Source organism: Zonotrichia albicollis, chromosome 1 (assembly GCF_047830755.1).
Source record: "Zonotrichia albicollis isolate bZonAlb1 chromosome 1, bZonAlb1.hap1, whole genome shotgun sequence".
Taxonomy (NCBI): Eukaryota; Metazoa; Chordata; class Aves; order Passeriformes; family Passerellidae; genus Zonotrichia; species Zonotrichia albicollis.
Window position 1 is genome coordinate 145,320,650 of NC_133819.1, and position 20,103 is coordinate 145,340,752.

At 39.8% G+C, this 20,103-nt stretch overlaps 1 protein-coding gene across 4 annotated transcripts in view; it reads right to left on the reverse strand.

The window, feature by feature from the left end:
* CYRIB (CYFIP related Rac1 interactor B) overlaps positions 1–20,103 on the reverse strand; it is a 96,320-nt gene that overhangs the window by 25,428 nt on the left and 50,789 nt on the right. For all 4 annotated transcript variants that reach the window (XM_005479595.4, XM_074557043.1, XM_074557051.1 and 1 more), the window contains exons 2-3: positions 16,741–16,819; positions 4,914–4,950 (exon numbers count right to left, since the gene is read on the reverse strand). The gene's annotated coding sequence lies outside the window, so the exon portion shown is untranslated. The remainder of the gene's footprint in view (positions 1–4,913; positions 4,951–16,740; positions 16,820–20,103) is intronic.

Genomic DNA, 20,103 nt, shown 5'->3' on the forward strand with positions numbered 1-20,103 from the left:
ATATCAGGAGGATGGAGGTCTGCCAGGAAAAACAGGCTAGTGAATAGACTCACATTCCTCAAAACCAGAATTGTAAAGTACGGTCAGAGGAGTGTTTATTCAGCCCATTTTTCCTCTTAGAGGAAATCAAGGGAAAGGCACTGAAGAATCCACAGTTTCTTTAGAAGTGGTCTTAGAGCCTTGTTAATTTGGGAACATTTTAGTGGCACAGCTGACACTGAATAACGTATTTGACAGGGGCTACAATAAAATAACTAAGCATGCTCACACAAGTCTGGAACAAACCCAATTTGTCTGGAAGAATTACGCTTGTTTTTAAAACAGAACTAGCATTGAATAGGGCAGAGACTATGCTCCAGAAATCTGCTCTGATTTACTCTTCAACAAGTAACTGCAAAATTTTTCCAAACATGAATCTGGAGTTAAAAAATACTTACATGCCCTTTCCTTCTTCAAAAGGACACAAGCCAAACATGCTTTAACTTAATTGTGCAAAATGCTCTTTTTAATTCCATTCCATCGCAGCCATCGATGAAAAACGCACCCTTTTCATTCAGTTCAGGGACATTTCCACTGGAGGGCAATTCCCACTCTGCTTTCCCCGCTAGCCCGGCGATTCCCCAGCAGAGGGCGCTGCGCCACCGCTGCATCTCCCATTGCCAGGGCAGCGGGACCGACAGGATCCCATTGCCAGGGCAGCGGGACCGGGGGATCCCATTGCCAGGGCAGCGGGACCGGGGGATCCCAGCGCCAGGGCAGCCACGTCCCGCTGCCCAAACACTGCGCTCATACTGCCATTACTGCAAACACTGGCTGATCTCAACTCTCCCTTTTCTCAATGAGAATGCTTTTATCAGGTACATAAAGATACAAAAAAAAACCCCATTTAGTAAGAGCTGTGGCAGATCTACACTTCTGTTACTCTTTTAGAGAAGAGCTACTCACTCTATGAAAGACGGCATGCCTTTAGAACTGTGCTACCACATCACTAAGAAAGTTTTATATTTCCAGGATGTCAGCCCATAATTTAAGAAGCCTCAAGCTCTCATCTCCAAAAAAACCCCAAACCCAACAATAATTTGTATGGTAAGTCTTTCTCCTGCCAATCACCTCTGTATGAATAAAAAAAAGCAAAACGTCAACCAAAAATAAAAAAAAGCCTCAAAACCCCAAAACCAAACCTGCAAGTTTTATCTAAATGCTAAAAAAAGAAGTATGTTTTCAGTTCCTAACTGAAAGGAGTATGTTTCAGTTCCTAACTAGTTCAGTTGATGTGCCATTTTCCAGTAGGTATTTCACACGTGAAACAGCACTTTCTCTTCCAGCCTCCTTGATTTGGAAATGGCTTTCTTTCAGAGGAGCTGAATTCCCACCTCAGACTGCCACACGTGTCAACATCAGCGCTGGGTGAAGCTGCACTGAGGATCCCACAGCCTTGGCAGTGCTGCCATCCAATGCACCAGCACAAGGAGTACAAGCATCCACATCACTCTGCAACACTCAGGTAAAATGCTTTCTCCAAGTTCAGTTCCAAATGTTGCATCCCTTCAGTGCCTTGGCTTGCAATCCTGCACTAATGATGCCATGACAAATTATCTCCTCATCCAGCTGATGGATATAAATAGACATTAACAAATTCCGTCTCAAGGGACTTCTACTGGAATGTCACAGTGCTAAACCACAAACCTTGCGTGTATGAACCTGACTGTCCATCTGAGGATTCAGTTCAGTGACACAGCAGCTCTGAAATATCAAAGAGGAAAGGAAGGCCTATGGCCTTCCAAACCATGGAGCTGGAAGGACAGGTTTCCATATATCAGGACAGCTGATGTTTCTGTGGATTTTCCTTTTCTGAGACACCAGTTAGACACAGTATGTTTGCCGGATACAGAAGGCTAATGAAGCACATCAAGATGATGATGGTACAACAGAGGATGAGTAGCAGGATGATGCTCCTTCCCATCCCATCTGTTTTCAGAAACAGTAACAAACAGAGAGGCATTAGGCAGGGCAGAGGGATAAAACTGGTCTCTACATGGTTGTTTATTTATTATTCAAAAGTGACTCCTTGCAAGATCGAAGATCTACTAGCTATCTTTGTTACATCAAGTTACTTCTTCAGATCCTCTCAAAAGTCCACCAACTACTTCTACTGAACTAGTTTTTCTTGTTGGAAAGCAAGTGTTAAAAAAATTCCAACTAAACAAAAAAACCCCACCTGACCAGATTGGGTCAGATTTCTGTTGCTGGTAGTCCACTACAGATTTCTGGTCCAGATTTATATATCTGTGCAAATATGATCATTTTTTATCCAATTTTCCATTTCTCCCATCATCTCAAATTTTATTATATCTTAAAATCAAACTAGAAGTACCCAGTAAGGCTAAGATAATATAAGACAATTAATTACCATCCACCTGTTGGAAATATGGAGAAACATTTCTATTCTTCAGTGATACAATACAACCTGAAATCCATTAAGATCAGTAACAAATACACAGAATATCATGCAGAGTTATGACTTTCTGCAGTGGTCCATCTGTGAACTCTACAGGTCCATCTCATCTTGTCTCACAGCAGTTCCTGGGGAAAACCAGGTACACATGCAGAATGGAAAGACATTAAGAATATTGAACACCTTTAATAACATGTGGCTCTGAAAAATACCCCAGCTGAAAATACATACTAGAAGAACCACAAATACATGGTATCCCTGTTCCTACTATTCCTTAGGCACCTGCTCACACAAAGATTTAGGTTCACTGAATATTAAGCTTTTTCTCAGGTTTTAACCTTATTCAACAGCAACATCTTATTCAGTTTGTCCATTCTTTAAAACTTTACCAAACTCCTCCATAGTCTTCAGTTCTTTACATGTTGCTTGGGTAGGGTTGGTCAGTCCCTCCCAACTCTGAACACTGGTGATTCCCTGATGGTTCATGATGCTGTCAAGCATCTGGCAGCTAACTCTGTCCTGCACAGCTGGAGAAGTTGAAAGCATCAGGAGTGACACCCCAGCTTCTGCTGAGCTGGACACCACATCACCTTGACTTGCAAACATTCTCCCTTCAATACCTGATTCACAGTTTCTTCAAAGAAAACAGAAGTTATTTGCCATGTGCTGTAGCTATTTGCTGGACAGCATTCTTCTTCCTGCAGGCAGAATCATTCCCAGCAATGCAACCAGAGTTTTTCTAGCTTTTCTGGAAGACTCTCACCTTCCTAAGCAGAAGCAGCATTGCTCTAGTAGATGAGTAAGTGGAGATTGTGAAAGGATGTGCAAAACCAAGTGCACACATGCAGAGGGAAGAAAGATGGTGATCCTGGAGCCTGGACTTGCCTAGATGGACCCATGGTCTGACTCACTTCAGTAACTTTTATAATGTTTCATTTGTAAATGCACACAATACTGTAAATTAAAAGTTTGCACTAGTTCCAACTGCAGCTTTACCAATACCCTCAAGGACTTTGTAAGTAAAAGCTGTTAAAGGCAAAAGGTACTAGTGCTACTCCCACATGGGAGCAGAGACCCACCTGCAGCCTGTGGAGGACCCTGCACCAGAGCAGGTGGATGCCCAAGGAGGCTGCGACCCTGTGGGAAGCCCATGGTGGGCCCATGGTTCTCCTGGCAGGACCTGTGGGGGACCCACATGGAGCAGCCTGTTCCTGCAGGACTGCACCCCATGGAAGGGACCAACACTGGAGCAGTTTGTGAACAACTGTAGCCCTTGAGAAGGACTCATGTTGCTAAAGTTCCTGGAGGACGGTGCCCTGCGGGAGGGACATCCCACACTGGAACAGGGAAGGGCTCCTCTCCCTGAGGAGAAACAACCTGTGATGAAGTGACTGCAGCCCCCATTCCCCATCTCCCCTGACTGAGCAGGAAGGGCTGAGGCAAAGGACTGGGGATGAAGTTAAGCTTAGTAAGGAAGAAGGGGTGGGGGGAAGGAGTTCTAATTCTAATGGTAATAAATTCAACTAAATTTCCTAAGCTGAGTCTGTTTTACCCATGACAGTAACTGGTGAATGATCTCCCCCCACCCTTATCTCAGTCCATGAGATTTTGTTGTATTTTGTCTCCCTTCTCCAACTCAGAAGGGAGTGACAGAGTGGCTCTGGTGGGCACCTGTATCTAGCCTAGATTAACCCTCAACACAAATCCATCTAACCAGCTCCCCAGAATTCAATGGCTTTTTGATGATTAATCAAAAACAGAAGAAAAATAAATCCTACCTCACATTTGGTACCATCACCTTCTCAATGTGACAGAAGATGAATGGCTATGCTGGCAAAGCACAATAAACATGAAGTATAACACAGACACTTAGATGACAAGCAGCAGGTTATAAAACTAAGCTAAAACCTTCACATGAGCATGTGCTACCTCTTCAGTCTCACAAGCTGGTTCACAGTACAGGTTTCTGGCATAAGGGATCTGGTTCAGCTACACAGTAGCTTTACTAAAAACAGAGAGAAAAACCACCAAAACATTATCTCTTTCTTTAAATAGTTCAAGAAACTGCACAGTCTTCTAGGGTAAGTTCACACAAGTGTCCAAACCACTTTGTGTACAATGGAAATGCCTTCTTTGAAGTAATGAGACTTCACATGACTCTGGTGAAGAGCTTTCAAAATCAGCCTCACCATGCTCTGTGCTGAGGCCCTGTGGAAGCAAAAACCAAATCCTTGCAGCCTGGTTTAGCATCTTTAAACACAGAGACATAAATTCTGTCAGGGATCAGGACTCCCAGAGAACACCACACATTTCAAGAGTTCTTGAAGGAAAAGAGGGAAAGCAAGCTCTTGCAGGGAAAATGACTAATATTGAAAGAGTCCCATTTTCTCTTCTTTAACATACTACAATTTTGCTCATTTGGCAGCAGTTTTCAAGCAGGTTAAGTTTCAATTCTTACCTACAGCCAGTGCTGCACTCTGTTCTTGGCCTCCAGTCTGTTTTAAAAAGAAAAAAGAGATTATGGAAATTAATTCTTTTACACCAAAAGTCTTAAATGCAATGCAGTGTGATCTTGGAAAAGCAAACACACATCTGTTCCAGACATACTGTTCTTATGTATCTACTTCATAAACACAGTCCTGGATCCATACACCACCAGGACTTTTAAAAAATATGCTAAGAAAAAGTAATTCAGAACTGTGTTTTATCTCTAGGCATATAAATAAATAGGGAATGCCATTATTTGGCAATGAATGTGCTTCCAGGGAAAAATGCTGCCACATTAGACAATGCATAAACACATATATTCCAGAATAAATTTAATAACTTAACAGTCAAAGCTGCAATAAAATACCAGTGGCAAACTGTTCTGCTTGCATTTCACATTGCTTTAACAAGAAAATCACACAAGATTCTAATCCAACCACACAAATGTGCACTTGAAAAAATTCAAGGCTTGCATGCTGACCTCCCGAGAAGGCATTTTCAAGTCACTGAAAACCATTTGCTTAACAAAGAAAACTAGTGTTCTTGGACCGCCTCAGTGTGCTGCACACATCATTACCACCGTCATAACATGGTGAAATAATTATGTTAACAGTATAGTTTAAAGGAGAAGGTTTGGAGTATTACAGTAACTGCAAGTTTCACAGGAAATATAAGTGTAACATTAGCTAGGGAAGGCTCTGAAGATACACAGCAGCACAGGCAAGGAGCAGAGTGGAGACTTTAGTGAGAATGACTCTTCACAGCCCAGAGAACTGAACATAAGCAAAATCACGACCATCAGTTAGTTACAACTGTAGAAATTTAACTCTCCATCCTTTTAGCGCACACTTCTCTCTCAAAGAAGTTTTCCCCTTGACCAGCCTTAAGTTTGGGTAGCAGCTGCTTTTGCCCTTTTCCTATTGACTTCAGCTTCCCCTTATTCTCTCAGAAATAAGCAACAGCCAGCACTTCAGGACAACAACATGGTTAACAGCACTGTCCTTGTAGGAGCTACTGCAATTCCCTAAAATGCACCCACTCTCATTGGGAATATTTTAAATATGGGAGTTTTTCACCCTTCTCTTGACTTCAGATTGCTCAATTTGTGCTTTGAGATAGCACAACAAAAATAAAACTCTGGAAATTGCTAGTCCCCTGCAGGTCAGGGCTGAACACAACTGGCATTGCAAAGTGAAACTGAAACCAAAGTGCGACCCAACACTACTCTAAGAAGTTAATTTCCTGAAAAAGAGTGAAAGAGAAGTCAGATAGGACTGAGCTTTAAACAAAAGCAAGAAGCCTAAATTCATTAGAATGAGCAGACTCTAGAAATAAATTTGAAAATGAAAGGAAACCACTGTAGCAGCTAGCTTAGGGACTTTCAAAAAAAAAAGTGTCCTTTAATGGTACTGGTTCATTTCTACAGAAATACACCTATTTCCAACTGATAGAATTATTAGGGAAAAAATGAGGTCAGGTCTTCCCATCTTTCTGGACACAGTGCTGCACACATAGAGACATAAGCACTTACCACCTGCAAGAACAACGTGCTGATGCTCAGGTGGCTGGTCCTGAAGGCTTCAATGAATGAGTGGAAGTTAATAATTAACAAAGCCTTCTAGGACTCCTGCGGTAATGAAGGCAGGAGGAGAACAGCAAAGCCATTAGGCAAAGGGGAAGTAGCCAGGAAAGCTGAGAATTATAGGTCAGTTGGACTATCATCAGTAACAGGCAGAGATGTTAGCACAGGAATCCATTAACTGGTTTCCTATCCTTTAGTAGCTATGAAAAGCCTTTGAGCAAAACAGCTCACACTGAGCACTGCTGATGCTTGGTTTATCCTGGCAAGCTGACAGGTATTTGATTTTTTTACATAGTGTGACTTCACATCACAGTATTTTAAATTTAGAGGTTGGCACTGAGCAATATAATAAAGCACTGCCTAAATGGATAAGAAATTGACTTGCTGATCTCTAGTCAGGGAGGAACACCAGCAAAGATGCATTAAAAATAGACAGATGTGAAATGATTGGTGAACTGGATTCTTTTCAGAATTCATTTTTGCACTTTGGATACACCTTGATTTAGACTAAAGAGTTTCTAAATGAAGAACTCTTTCTGGTTCAACATGCACTATTTGGGTTTTCATGCTGGGATAGAGGATTTGCAAAACCTCTGAGCTTCCTTCTGACTTATCCTCAAGGTTTAGATCTGCAGATTATTATAGAAATACCACAAACAGGCACAAGATGAGACATGCAAACTACACAACTTAATAGGCAGTGAAAATTGAATAATTCAGACCCAGCATTTTTCAATTCCTTGTGATTCTGAGGTAGTCAAATATTTAACGCTACATTACAGAGAAAAAAAGTTCTGGGCAGGAAAATTAACTTTACTCAATGGGTTACAGCTCATGGAGTCAAACAGCAGAGAGATTAATGCATCCCATCCCAGGGATCTCATTTAGCCACACAACCCCTTCCCTTGAACTGCAGCCTAACTTCACCACAGCAGAAAGAGGCCAAAGCATGTGCCAATATCTCAGGCCAACTACAACAGAAATTCAAAGAATTGTCACAGCAGATGAAGAACCAAAATGGAAAACTGTTGAGAGCCATCAGAGAGGGACAGTGAACCAGCTACATGTAGCATAACAGAAACAAAACCAAGCATCATTCGATTTGTCAGAGCACAAGCCTGCAGCTGACAAGTCAAATGGTACCCAGATAAAAAAGATGCAGTAAGTAAACTTGGCATCATTGTGAATGATGAAACTGGAGGAAAAAACCTCAATGAAAATTGGCTAACCACTGAGTAAGCCCTGTGCTTTGGGCATCCACCTCATATTGAACTGATGCTGCTTAACTCAGCAATACGTGGAAACAGATTTCACATGAGAACAGCAAACCATGAACTTCCAGTGTGAAACCACTGTCCTCTGCCCAGCTCTGGCTGAACTAATAAAGGAGCCTCAACTCAGGCACAGACTTGTCAGTGACTGTCACTCATAAATTGCTACAGAATGATGATTTTTTCAGGCTTTCCAACACTCACATTCTGAAAAACACTGAGTGGTAAGATAGAATCATCAACAACTTTGCAAGAATCTAAATTACTTTGCCTACTCAACTGGTATCTCAGATCATATGGGAACTTCAGAAAGGATGAACTTCACAAAGCTTACAGCACTTACTAGCAAAAGCTTGCATGGGATTAATGTACCTCTGTGCAATACTGGGCACCCAGACTAAAGCTGTTCTCAAAACAAGCAGACTGCTACTCTGACAGAGCAAATGTTTCAATTCCTGGTTTGCAGATCAAGCCTGCACTGGGACTCCTCTGGGAAAGCATCACCACCTTGAAATCCATGTGAACCAGCTGTGGACCATGGCACAGATGTTCTCAGTTCATTCATGCTAACAGCTCCTGGATACAGAAAAGGACAGGATCTAGCTCAAAGTCTACCTGCCCTGGCAATTTTTAGGTGTTCCTGCTCTCTTGGTTCAGTTTCAGACTTAAAATAAAGTTTGTGGAAACAGCTCTAAAAAACTTGTTACCCTTAGAAGCACCCACTAAAACATAAAAACCAAGCCCAGTCCAAAACAGAGCCACAAGTCAAATACATCCCACATCTTGTGAGTAATAAAAAGAGAAAACTCAGAAATGTTTAGTAATAAAATTTGATTTTTACTTCAGTAACAATAACAGATGTCTAAGCTATAAAGAATAATTCATTGCTAGGATCATATTTCAAAGGGGGTTTCAGGGCATCTGCAGATGAATCCATGGCTCAAAGCTAAATGGATGAACTCTGGTGTTTAACACCAGTGACTGTAGACAAAGATCCTTCTATATCTGTATGGCAATTGTATATATATGAGACTAAGATTAGCCAGGCAGGCTACCACTACTGCAAAGTGACCTCAGTTCTTCACAAAGAGCAAATGTACTGGTTGCTTGCTATAAAACCACTTTTTTGACTTCTGATTGTAAAGCTCCAGCTCAAATCTTTCTTCTCCATTCATTTTCATTTATCTTGGTGAGGCAAAATTGCTTCTTAGAAGTTCACATGTTATATTAAATCTTTCCCTATCCTGTGTAATTTCTCAATGCTGCTGCCACAGTACCTAACATTACCTGCTACACTCAAACTCATATTTTAAATTTGTAATTTAATGACAGAAATGGACTGTGAATGCAACAGAGGGTCTACTGTTCCACTATAATTTTTCAAGCTTATTTCATTTTCCCTAATTATTCTATTTTCACAGGATACATTATCACCAAGCTGTTACTGTTGCATAGCAGCTTCACTTCATATGGTATAAATTTCAAGGTTGGGGTTTTTTAAACACCTTTTGTAGTTAATGCATCACATTATATTGTTGTGGACTTGGCAGTGGAGGGTGATGGTTGGACCTGACCTTGCATGCCTTTTCCAACATAAAAAATTCCTTGAAAGCTTTCAGAAAAGTTTACATGCTGCACTGTAGACCAATAGGTGGGACACAAGGTTTTATACATATACCCCTTCCAACAACTTCAGAAAAGAAATAAGAAAAAAGGGAAAACGAAAAGATATTTCAGAAGCTTGTATGGCAGAAGAGAATATTCACACAAAACTAGTATTCAGCATGAAAATTTATATTTTCATCCACTTAGACATAATGGTTTATTTCTGGAACAAAAGTGGAAACAGTAAAATAAACTATCATAATCTTCATTTATGCATCTCAAAGCTCTACACAGAAAAAAACCCTGCAAGTTGAACATCAAGTACAAGGGATTTTTTAAACCAGATCAAAAAGTTAAATATTGCCAAATAAACTTTTTCACTTATAGAAATAAGCTGAGAAAAAAAAGGTTGGGTAACCAGAAGACAAGTAAGGAATTTCAGTAATGCAGAGATGGGATTTCTTTAGCTGTTTAATTTAGAGTTGTGTTTTAGTTTGTGTTTGGTTGCTTTTTTGGTAGTGGAGTAGGGGGCAGAGCTGTGGTACTTGGGTGCAAGCAACACAGCTTCTGGTTTTACAAAAAAAAAAATTAAAAAGACTGCAAGAATTATTAAAGCAAGTCCTGTGTCTAATAGTCAATTACTCAGACAACTGAACTTTCTGCTTTTGGTAATATATTATCTCCTGTATTTCTTTTGAACTTTCATAAATCCAAACCCTGAAGTGATTTAGTACTGGATATAAAACACAAGCAGAATTTTTAAGAACTCTCCTCAAAAACACTACTGAAATATTCCTAAGGTAGGAAGAGACACAGGATATCATTCCTACACCTTTAAGTGACACTGGCATTTGGCACTGCATGTTTAAAACTTCCCCATGACTACCTGGCATCATTGTTTTGCCACAGTAGATGCTTCCTTTGTTTTTATGCTGTTAACACCCAGTTGTGAAGTGTTCTGAATACCACTCAAGTGATTCAACAGTTTATTTATCTAAGATATACAGATGATATAATTTATGAGGAATATGACAGAGTTTAACAGAGAGTTCTGGCTCAATATCATCAAAACAGAAATTAAACCATGTCCTGTCCCAGGAAGTTTGCACAAACACAAACAGTAAGACAAGGAAGGGCCAGCAGGGCTTTTCCATTCACATTATTAGTGTGTAGGAGCAGCTCTGAGCAACACCAAGACCCACAGCCCTATTCCCTAATGCTTGAACAGAGGAGTCCTTATTCCTTATAATCCAGATTTCTACTGTCAGGGTAAATAAAAAACAAACAAACAAACAAACAAACAAAAAAAGCAACAAACACTTTCCTTAGGACTGTAATAGGTCACATGAACAGCAAGGAACTTCTACCACAAAAAAAAAAAAAAAAAAAACAAAACAAAAAAAAAAAAAAAAAACTCCAGAAAAACCCAACAAGCAAACAAAAAAACCCCAAACAAAATAAAAAAAAAAAAAAAAAAAAAAAAACCCAGTCACAGAAGAGTTACAGTCACTCACCACCTAAAAGATCTTTTTATTGGTTTTAGTGAGTTCTAACCATCAACTGTTCGTCAACAGTATCAAAAATTGAGAGCTTTAGCCCTAGCTACCCCTCTGATAGGTAAAACTCTAAGATGAACTTAGACCTAAGCTGATTGTGCTACAGCTATGGAAGTATCCCACACGGCATCTCTGCTGCTCAGAGAGAGACAATGGATGTGTTTATTTCAGATTGCTAAGAACACAGTTTAGATTTTTAAAAGCCTGAAAAGCCCTTCCTATGAACACCAGCAGCAGTAAATTTTGTCACAGGCTCCGGGCTGAGCAGTTTCCAGGTGAGAGTCAAGCAGTTCACCTGAACTCCTGCCCCCAGGGCTGCCCCACCATGCAAATCCCAGCAGAGGCAGCTCCTTCCAGCTGTAACTCACCCACAAAAGCAGGCAGGACTTTCCAAAGGGTGGCTCCATGAGAGCCTTGGCACAAGCAGCAATTTCTGTCAAGGAGGACAGAAGAGCTCTGCTCCTGCCAGAGGAACTGTCACAGAGCACTGAGACTCTTGAAAGTGCCTCCAGCTTGTCCAGGAGCTCTGGGAGCTCCACCTACACAAAGATTTGCAATAATTGTTGCAGCAACATTTAAAAAACAGAATAGGGCAGGGTATGAAGAAGCTTTTCCAATCAGCTATACATTGCAGTAGTACAGTTTTGAAATTATTCTAGTAAAAACATAGATGATTAGAATACTAAAAGCAATTGTATCAATCATTAGCTGTCCAGAAAGGAAGAATCTAACCATGATATTTTAACCTGGGATCTCAAATGTTTATTGGGCAGCATGTGAGATGGAAAACCACAAGAATTACAGAATACAGGGTAACAAACATGAGAGAGATAATATGGGAATGTCCAGGTTCAGTTCCTAGGGACTGTTGTGTGTTTTCAACAGCTTTATCCAACAGGCAGGAAAATAAACCAAAAAAACCAGAAGCTATACATACAACAAGGTCTTAATTCCTGCATTGTAATTTAATGGCACTGAGTCTCAGCAGCTGCACACTATTTCTTTTCAATAATTTCTCAAATTAATTCTATGATCACCTTAAGGGAGGCAAGCTGCATCAGTGGCAGTTCAGATGGGATATTAAGGAAAGCTTCACTGAGGGGGTGTGTGGTCATTGGAACAGGATCCCCAGGGAAGTGGACATGGCACCAAGCCTGACTGAGCTCAAGAAGTGTCTGGACAATGCTCTTGAGTCATATGATTTAGTGGTAGGGAGTCCTGCAAGGAGCAGAGAGCTGAACTTTAAGATCCTTTCCAACTTGAGACATTCTATGATTCTAAATAGTAAAACTGCAGTTATGTGTTCAAGCAGTAAGCTGAACACTAACAAAAGCTAAAGGACTTTAGGTCTATAGTTCAAGTGCCTACAGAGTCAAAAAAAACCAACTCTCTCCACAAAACTTAGAATTGTCCTTTAACAAGTATTTTAGATTTCTCCTCTAAGTCAGGAAGTGAAATAAGCAACATCTGACCTTAACCTAATAGAACAGACCACAAAAAACTGAATATGAACCTCCACAGTTACCTGTCTCAACAAGCACAGCTTTTCAGGTCAAATGTCTTTCTGATGAGAAAAGTTTACATATTTTGCTGCCCTGTTTAAAAGTGACTTTTCAAAAAGTCAAAACAACCCTTAAATTAATGCCATTGATTTGAAGGCTAATTGGACAAACAGAATTAAACAGTTCATGTTGTTCTGAGCAACTATTTACAGGTACAGAAAAATAGCAGCTTTACTGTCATAAACAAACCAGCATGGCTGAAGTCTCAAGCAGAGCACAGTTTACTAAATAAGCCTTTAAACCAAATTCAAAACTCACTTATTTTTAAACTACTCTATTAACTGTTGCAGTAGCACTACTACATGTAAAGGAAAGATATTTTGGAAGAGCTACACACTGAATTCCACTGAAAAAGTCTTGTCACTGATCATCTGCAGATTACTACAATCTTTGTTCAAGGTTTAACTTAGTTACATCTACTGTGGAAAAAAGATACCACATTATGTTCCCTCAGCACAGGCACATTATTTACATTGGTAATAAACACTATTAAACTTTAAAAAACACAGCACTGTATAAAAGCTTCTAACACCTCACTCTACTCCTGTTCTATTGCAGTGAGGCACAGTAAACAAGTCCCAAGAGAAAATACAGCAAATAAGTACAAGACAGCTCAGTTCAGCCTAAAACAAGTCAGCCATTTCTCTTTTTTTGCCTTAGACACCACCATTAATGCCAAATAAATGCATGCTGGTAGAATATCAGTATCATGATCATAATTTCTACCACATTATCTTGAGTGTCAAAATCACAACAAGTAGTTAACCTCCATGTACTAAGAGCCATTTAACACAAACCCACTTTCACATGAATGAGAAATCAATTCAAGAGGATCTGCTGAATTTACAGACAAACCTACAACAATATATTTACAACACCAATATCAAAGGAGATTAAGTTGTGGCACAAATGGGAAGTACAAGTGGTTTCAGTTGTCAGAAAGGCAATTTTTCTTAACATGTTTACATTCTGTAACATCACTGTGGCAGGTTATTCTTTTACCCCTGATGTTCCCACATTACCCTGCTGTTGGTATCTCGTGGGCTTTGCACTGAAAGCTTTTAGAAGTATTTGTAATGTCACCACTTTCTGTGGTGGTTACACAGGTTTCCTCAAACAAGCAAACAAACAAACCCTTCTGAAAGCAGCCATTAAAAGCTACACATTTATAAAGCCTATTTCCTTGTCTAACAGAGGAAACATTTAGCACTGAGCAAAACAGAACCAAACTTCATATTTCTTGCAGCATGTTTAACTTCATATAAACTTTCCCACCAATCAAAATCAAACAGAATTCTGTAAACACATGGAATGGGGCCTTACTCAAATACAGAATCTCTTCTGTATGAGATCCTTCACTTCAAACCTTTTCTACACGCACAGGTATAAAGACAACAAATATTCCTGCTCTTTTTAACACTTATTAAGGGATTTGCAGGAAAAGACTGACATTGTTACTGAAGAAGTTTTAAAGGTTCTTCACAAGAGGAAGCAAAACATTTAAAGATGTGTCAGCCAGACAAATGTTACTTTCATAAGAGCTATACAAGCCACTACAAAGAGTTCTCAAAATTAATAAGAAAATGGAGGTATGCATTTGCTTTCACTTTGTAAACGTAATACTGAAGGTGTTTTCATATTTATTAAAATTAGCATAAATGAAAAACCTGTTAATTCACCCACAATATCAATGCAATATCAGTACTGGAGAGACTTCACAACATGTTAATCAGTTTGCTCAACACATCTCCCCATCATCATTATGGGGGAACAATTCTAAGTTGCATGGAAAGATTTTTAAATCTTCAAGCACGCAGACAAGTTCAAGCTGCATGTAAGAGATAACACTAAAATGAGAGTGAATAATTATCAGAGATTACAAGTGAAAGCAGAAGACAATTATTAATATCTTTTCTGAACAACTGATATTCTGGAAAAATAATCCCATATAAATTCAGTTAGCATAATGAAAAAGAACAGCTAATACAAGAAAAATAGGGCAAACACTGAAATGATACTCATCCTTCAGTGGCTGTGATAATGGACAGTTGAAACATCTTAAGCAAAGGAACAGCACCTGGATGAAATGGGCATGCACATCTTCCACAACCACTTGGGCTGGTCTGCAGCACATCAAGGACCAGCTGGGTTAGGATTTTTATCTTGGCACCAGTCATGCAAGACCCAGACACAGACACTGCCCCAAGGGATGCAGCACTCACGTGTCACATTCTCTTTCCAGCACAGTCCCAGAGCTGGGGGCCTGTGCTGGGAACCTGGGGCAGGTCTAACACACAGCAGAGCTCAGCAGGATCTCAGCTCCTGCCTTTCCAAATCAAAGTTACTGCTGGAAGCAGTGAAACCAAGTTTGTGCAGCACTAGCACTACCCCATCTAAAAAAGACTTACTGGTCCTAAAGGAAATACTGATTTCAGATAAATACTTTACCACAGCTGCAGACAAAGAACTACTTCATAGAACTACCCAGTTTCACTCAGCATGACCATCCTGTTAAACTTCTCTCTCTGAGAGAGATGGGGAGATGATGGGCTGGAAAATGAAGCCAAAGTAGGGAGAAAGACAGAAGACTTCAATTCTAGACTCATGAGCTTTTCAGTCTTCTGTACAGGGTAAGTTATGCACCCAAATTTAGTGAAAGACACATATTACTTATTCACATCATATACAATCAGAATAATCCACAGTATTATCCTAAAAGTTACTATCAGATGATGATAATGTGGTTCAAAACTTATGGTGGCACTACAGAGCTTTGGTACCTCAAATGTGGCACACTAAATGCCAGAGGCTTTTTCTCCTAAAAGCTGAAGGTCATACACTTTCAAACCCAGTATTTAGGAATGAGTCTCATATGTATTTTAGTTTCAGGAACTGCAATTTTACAGGCAACAAAACTCTTGAAATTATCGCTCAGAAATAGCTGTACTATGAAAGTCATTTTTATATAAAAAAAGAGACTAAAACAACTTTGTTTTTACTATGTCATTCTGACAGATGCACATTGCTGACTACTATAAGCTTTCAAAACTTTCCTATCATTAATCTAGGTTTGGCAGAGTAACCAAACCAAGCATTTTAATATTCTCTGCAACAGCTACACAAAAGAACTTTATAAAGTTATCCATGACTGCCTATAAAATCTAGGCAAATTAACTGGCAAGTGAACATTAATAAAGCATCTGTAAATGCTTAAGTCATGAAAGCTTAATGTTTTCTTCTTGGCTAGGATGTGCTTCTTTCCATGTTCTTCCTTGAACCCAGCCACATCACCCCATTTGGGCAAAGAACCCTCTCTTGACACAAATCTAATGAGCCCTGGAGCTCAAGCGGCAGCAGTAAACAGGAAGGTGAGATCCAAGCTTGATGGAAGGTGCACAGGAAGGTATAATTACAGAGGAAAACTGCTACTTCATCTACAGTATTAAATAATTGAGAAGTGAGCTGTCACTCTGGTAGCAACTACCAATGTGCACATGATTTACCTATGTCAAAACCTAAATTCTCAGGTTTCCTTGTGATTGCTGTGTAATACTCTAGCTCAACATCATCTTAACTTAAGGACTGGCAAAGTGCTATTAAGTGGTCACAGCTCCTCACTGATGTTCCTATTATTGCTCAGTACCCAAAGCAGCCTGCACATGACTTGGTGTGTCTGGGAATCACAAGACATCCTTAGTTTTATTATCATACATTATTCTCAGTGAAAATTACGCCTCAACAGACATCCACTGAATACAAGCACATTAATGACATCTTCCAAAGCATGTGGACTTGTGTTAAGGCTTCCCTTTGTCTCTCTCCAGACTCTGAAGCACTACATTTGAAGTTTCACTGTTTGCACTATCACACTTCAAATAGTATTTATATAGAACACAGTACAGACACATCCTATTTGTCTCAGCTAAAAAAGCAAACAGACTATGTCTAACATGTCATTACAGAAAAAAAAAAAAAAAAACAACAGTCTTTTTTCTTCCATAGAGAGCAGGAATTTAACCAATTTGTATTCCAATTTAAATGCCCACACATTATCCACTGCTACTGAGTCTTTTGTCTGGTGAGCCACAGACAGTTAGAAAGAAAAAATGTTGCATGAACTACCTGCTTTCAACAGATCAAAATACTATGTACTCCTTGGCCTAAAATATTATGGAAAACAAAGAAATATTCTACAAGGAAAGAAACCCAAGCAAGTGTTTACCAGTTAGTAGTATCTTCTTGCAGTCTTAACAGAGAACTCCCTTCTTCAGATTATTGATGCAGCAGCTCGTCCTCACAATCTGAAAGAGCAGAAGAACCCCATTAAACATAAACAATACATGGTATTTCAATCACATAAACCAGTGCCAGGGGTAAATCAAAGTTAATCCTGCAGTGCCAAGGAACCTACATAATCCTTTAGGAATGCAAATGAGACATGCAGAATTCAAAAACACTTGGTGATTTTATGGAATTGACATTACAAGCAAACAGAGAAGCATCCTTACAACCTATTCTGTGAGTCAGTAAGGCTATTAGCTAGCCATGATCACAGGCATCAGAAATAGAGCATTGCAGCTCAGCATTACCAAGTTACATATAGTTACAGCACAAAAAATAGAGCATTACATCTCTGCATTACGGAGCCCAGTTACACATAATTGCAGCAGAAAAAAGTAGGTCTCAGTTCAAGCTTTATTTACAGTGCCACATACATTGCACACAGGGAAAAGCACTTCATTGCTGTGGTTTTGATCAGTTAAAGAAAAATGCCACCAATAGAAGTTTTTACCTATCTGGACTTCTCTAGGGTTACTAGGATTTTCTGCTTCAAAATTAAGCTTCTGGTTAAGAAAAATCAGTATTTGTATGATCAGACAAAACAGCATTCCCTATGGAAATGCAGCACTGAGATGCAACTGCAAGCACTTGGAGGGTATTTCAGCTCATTTGGAGTAGATTTATATAGCAAGCAGCCTACCTTTTTTAGTACAGTAACTGGGTGATGAACTGCCCAGAACTGATAGCTTTCTGTTGTGGCAAAAGGTTCATAAGTCTTTTCCCTTTGGGGTTTTGTAGGCTGCTTCTCTTTCAAGGATTTCAGCTAATTTAAATACTTAAGTGTTTAAGTACTTAAGTGCTGTCACTTAAACTGTATCCAGTAAAACCACTGCTGCTTCTCCTTCAGGTATTCCTGGCACTAGAATCCTTCTTTTTAGTATCTTACATCTCGAAGTTTCTTTTAAAGAGTCATCTTCCCATTTTGTCCTCCAATTCTCTTTCTCCTTCTTAAAGCCAAGTCAAGCATATTCTGCAACACGTCTGTTTTTAGCACAAACTTACTTTAGAAATATAAAATCCCTGTCATGTCATTTCAAATCCAGCTGAAGAGGCATGAAATATTCAGCGTTAATTTGTATTTAATCAGCTATCAGCAGTTCCTCTTACATCAGGTAATCCTGATTAATGGCCATTTAACAAAAATATGTTGCTTTGCAGTTAAAATATATAATCACAAACACCATAACATTACTGATTTCCCCAGCTTGGGAATGGTGGAGGGAAGAGTTATAAAGTATCGAGGCTGGGGAATGATTTTAGTCACAGTGAAAACTACCATCAAAAGATGCTCCCCATTGCCTCCTGCCCTCTCTGCAAAGGAAAAACCTGCAAGCTGAGGAGCACAGCTAGGAGAAAAGGCCCTAAGGACTCTGAGATACTATGACAAACAAAACCAAGGGAATCCTATTCACAGCTACATTGAAGCAAATAATTGCAACAAACAGCTGAAAAGCAAAACCAAAAAGAGAGTAATATTAACTAATGATAACCTTTGCCAATTTGTGTCAAGGCAGTACCTAAGATAAGCAACTGCCTGTCAAGTTAATGTGTTGGTGTTTGTTTTTTTCTTCCTGCAAATGCTGTAAGAAGCACTATTTCTCTTTCTTGCAGAAGGGGAAATCTAAACAACACCCAAAACACATTCACTCCATTAATGCATAGGCTTTGTTTAAACCATTGTTCCACCACCCAATTCAGTCTCCTTCATTCATGGACCTCTTGCCAGACAACTGTATAGGTTAACAATTATCTTATAAACTGAATGGAAGCTGTAAGATCCTTTCATTCAATCTGCCTGGCAAGAGCACAGCAGAGCAGTTCTATCACTGCCTACAGTCCATAACAGAATTGAAAGTCTTGCTGCCTGACCATTTAAGAAACTTAACAAGTTCCTTCAATACACTCAATCAAAAACACTTCCTTCTACCCTGCTACACTGCAGTATGAAAAGCTTCTTATTCACTATCAAAAATGGATTTTTTTTCAAGCATGATTGATCATTTCATTAAACAGGAAAATTGTTATATTTCTGCTGTTCTACTGTCAGGACAGACAGCATCACTTTGACAAATTCGAATGGTTAAATCTCCTTGTAACTACTGAAATCACAAGCAGGATTTTGGTTTACTGAAAAGAATACCTAAGCTTACTGGAGACCCTTCTGCCCTCTCCAGTGCTGCTCCCACTCCTGGCTGCTCAGCATTTCCTGTGCCGTAGTTCCTCCTCCCTGCCAAGCCCATTCCTGCAGCCTGGCTTCAGGAGAAAGGGAAGCCAGAGCCAGCAGCAACGGCTGTGGAGCAGTTCCGGATGGGAGAGTCCCACCTGGCAGGACTGCTACATGCTCCAGCGCATTGAAGAGATGATGGAAACATCCAGAAAAGCACTGGAAGCACATCCTTTGCCAGCACAGGGCAAAGAATTAAGCCTGGTGTGATAGCAGGAACTGGAGAGGAAGGAGGCTGCTGCACAGGAGCACTGCACACAGCAAGGACAAGGCTGCTGAAGGGGGAGCACACACAGAAAAGCTGCAGAAAACGTGGCCCCTTTGGAAGATCTCCACAGCTTTCAAGGCAACAACTCCTTATATATGATCTAGATGAATCCCATTCAGTCCACAGAAACTGTCAAGAGAGATTTATTTTTCTTTTTAAATAACACATCCCCAAACTGTAACCCACAGTATAAATAGTATAGCTGAGAAAAATCAAGTTAGCTGCCATCTTAGTTTACAGACAAGATTTGTTCACAAACTCATTTTCTTTACTTCAACAGACCTTTGTGGAGTAAATTAACACTGTTTCTTTGACAGGCTAATGAGAAGAGCAGGTGAACAACAAAAGAGTAAGCTCATTCGCAGGAGATATCCTTGCCTGCCCTCCACACACTGTGCTGGCATAGCTTTGCAGGATGATGAATTCAAACGAAGGAAGCAGACAATAAACCTACTTGTTCCTGCTAAATTAGGGAGACTTCACCTCTTGATGTAAGCGACCATCCCTTACTTCATTAGTTTTGTCACTTAAGGGGAAGGTGGAATTAGCAGAGCACCTGATTAAATCTTGTTCTCCATACAAAATTCATGCTCAAGAAGACCATTAACCATAAAGATGCAAAAAGCCTTCTGTGAATGGCACAGTGTTTGCTTTTCCCTGGGTACATGTTTCAACAGGCAGAGCCACAGAAAGTGCTTCTCAAGCCTCCAAGTTTCACACTCATTTGAGCTACAAGGAAGAAAACTTCTGAG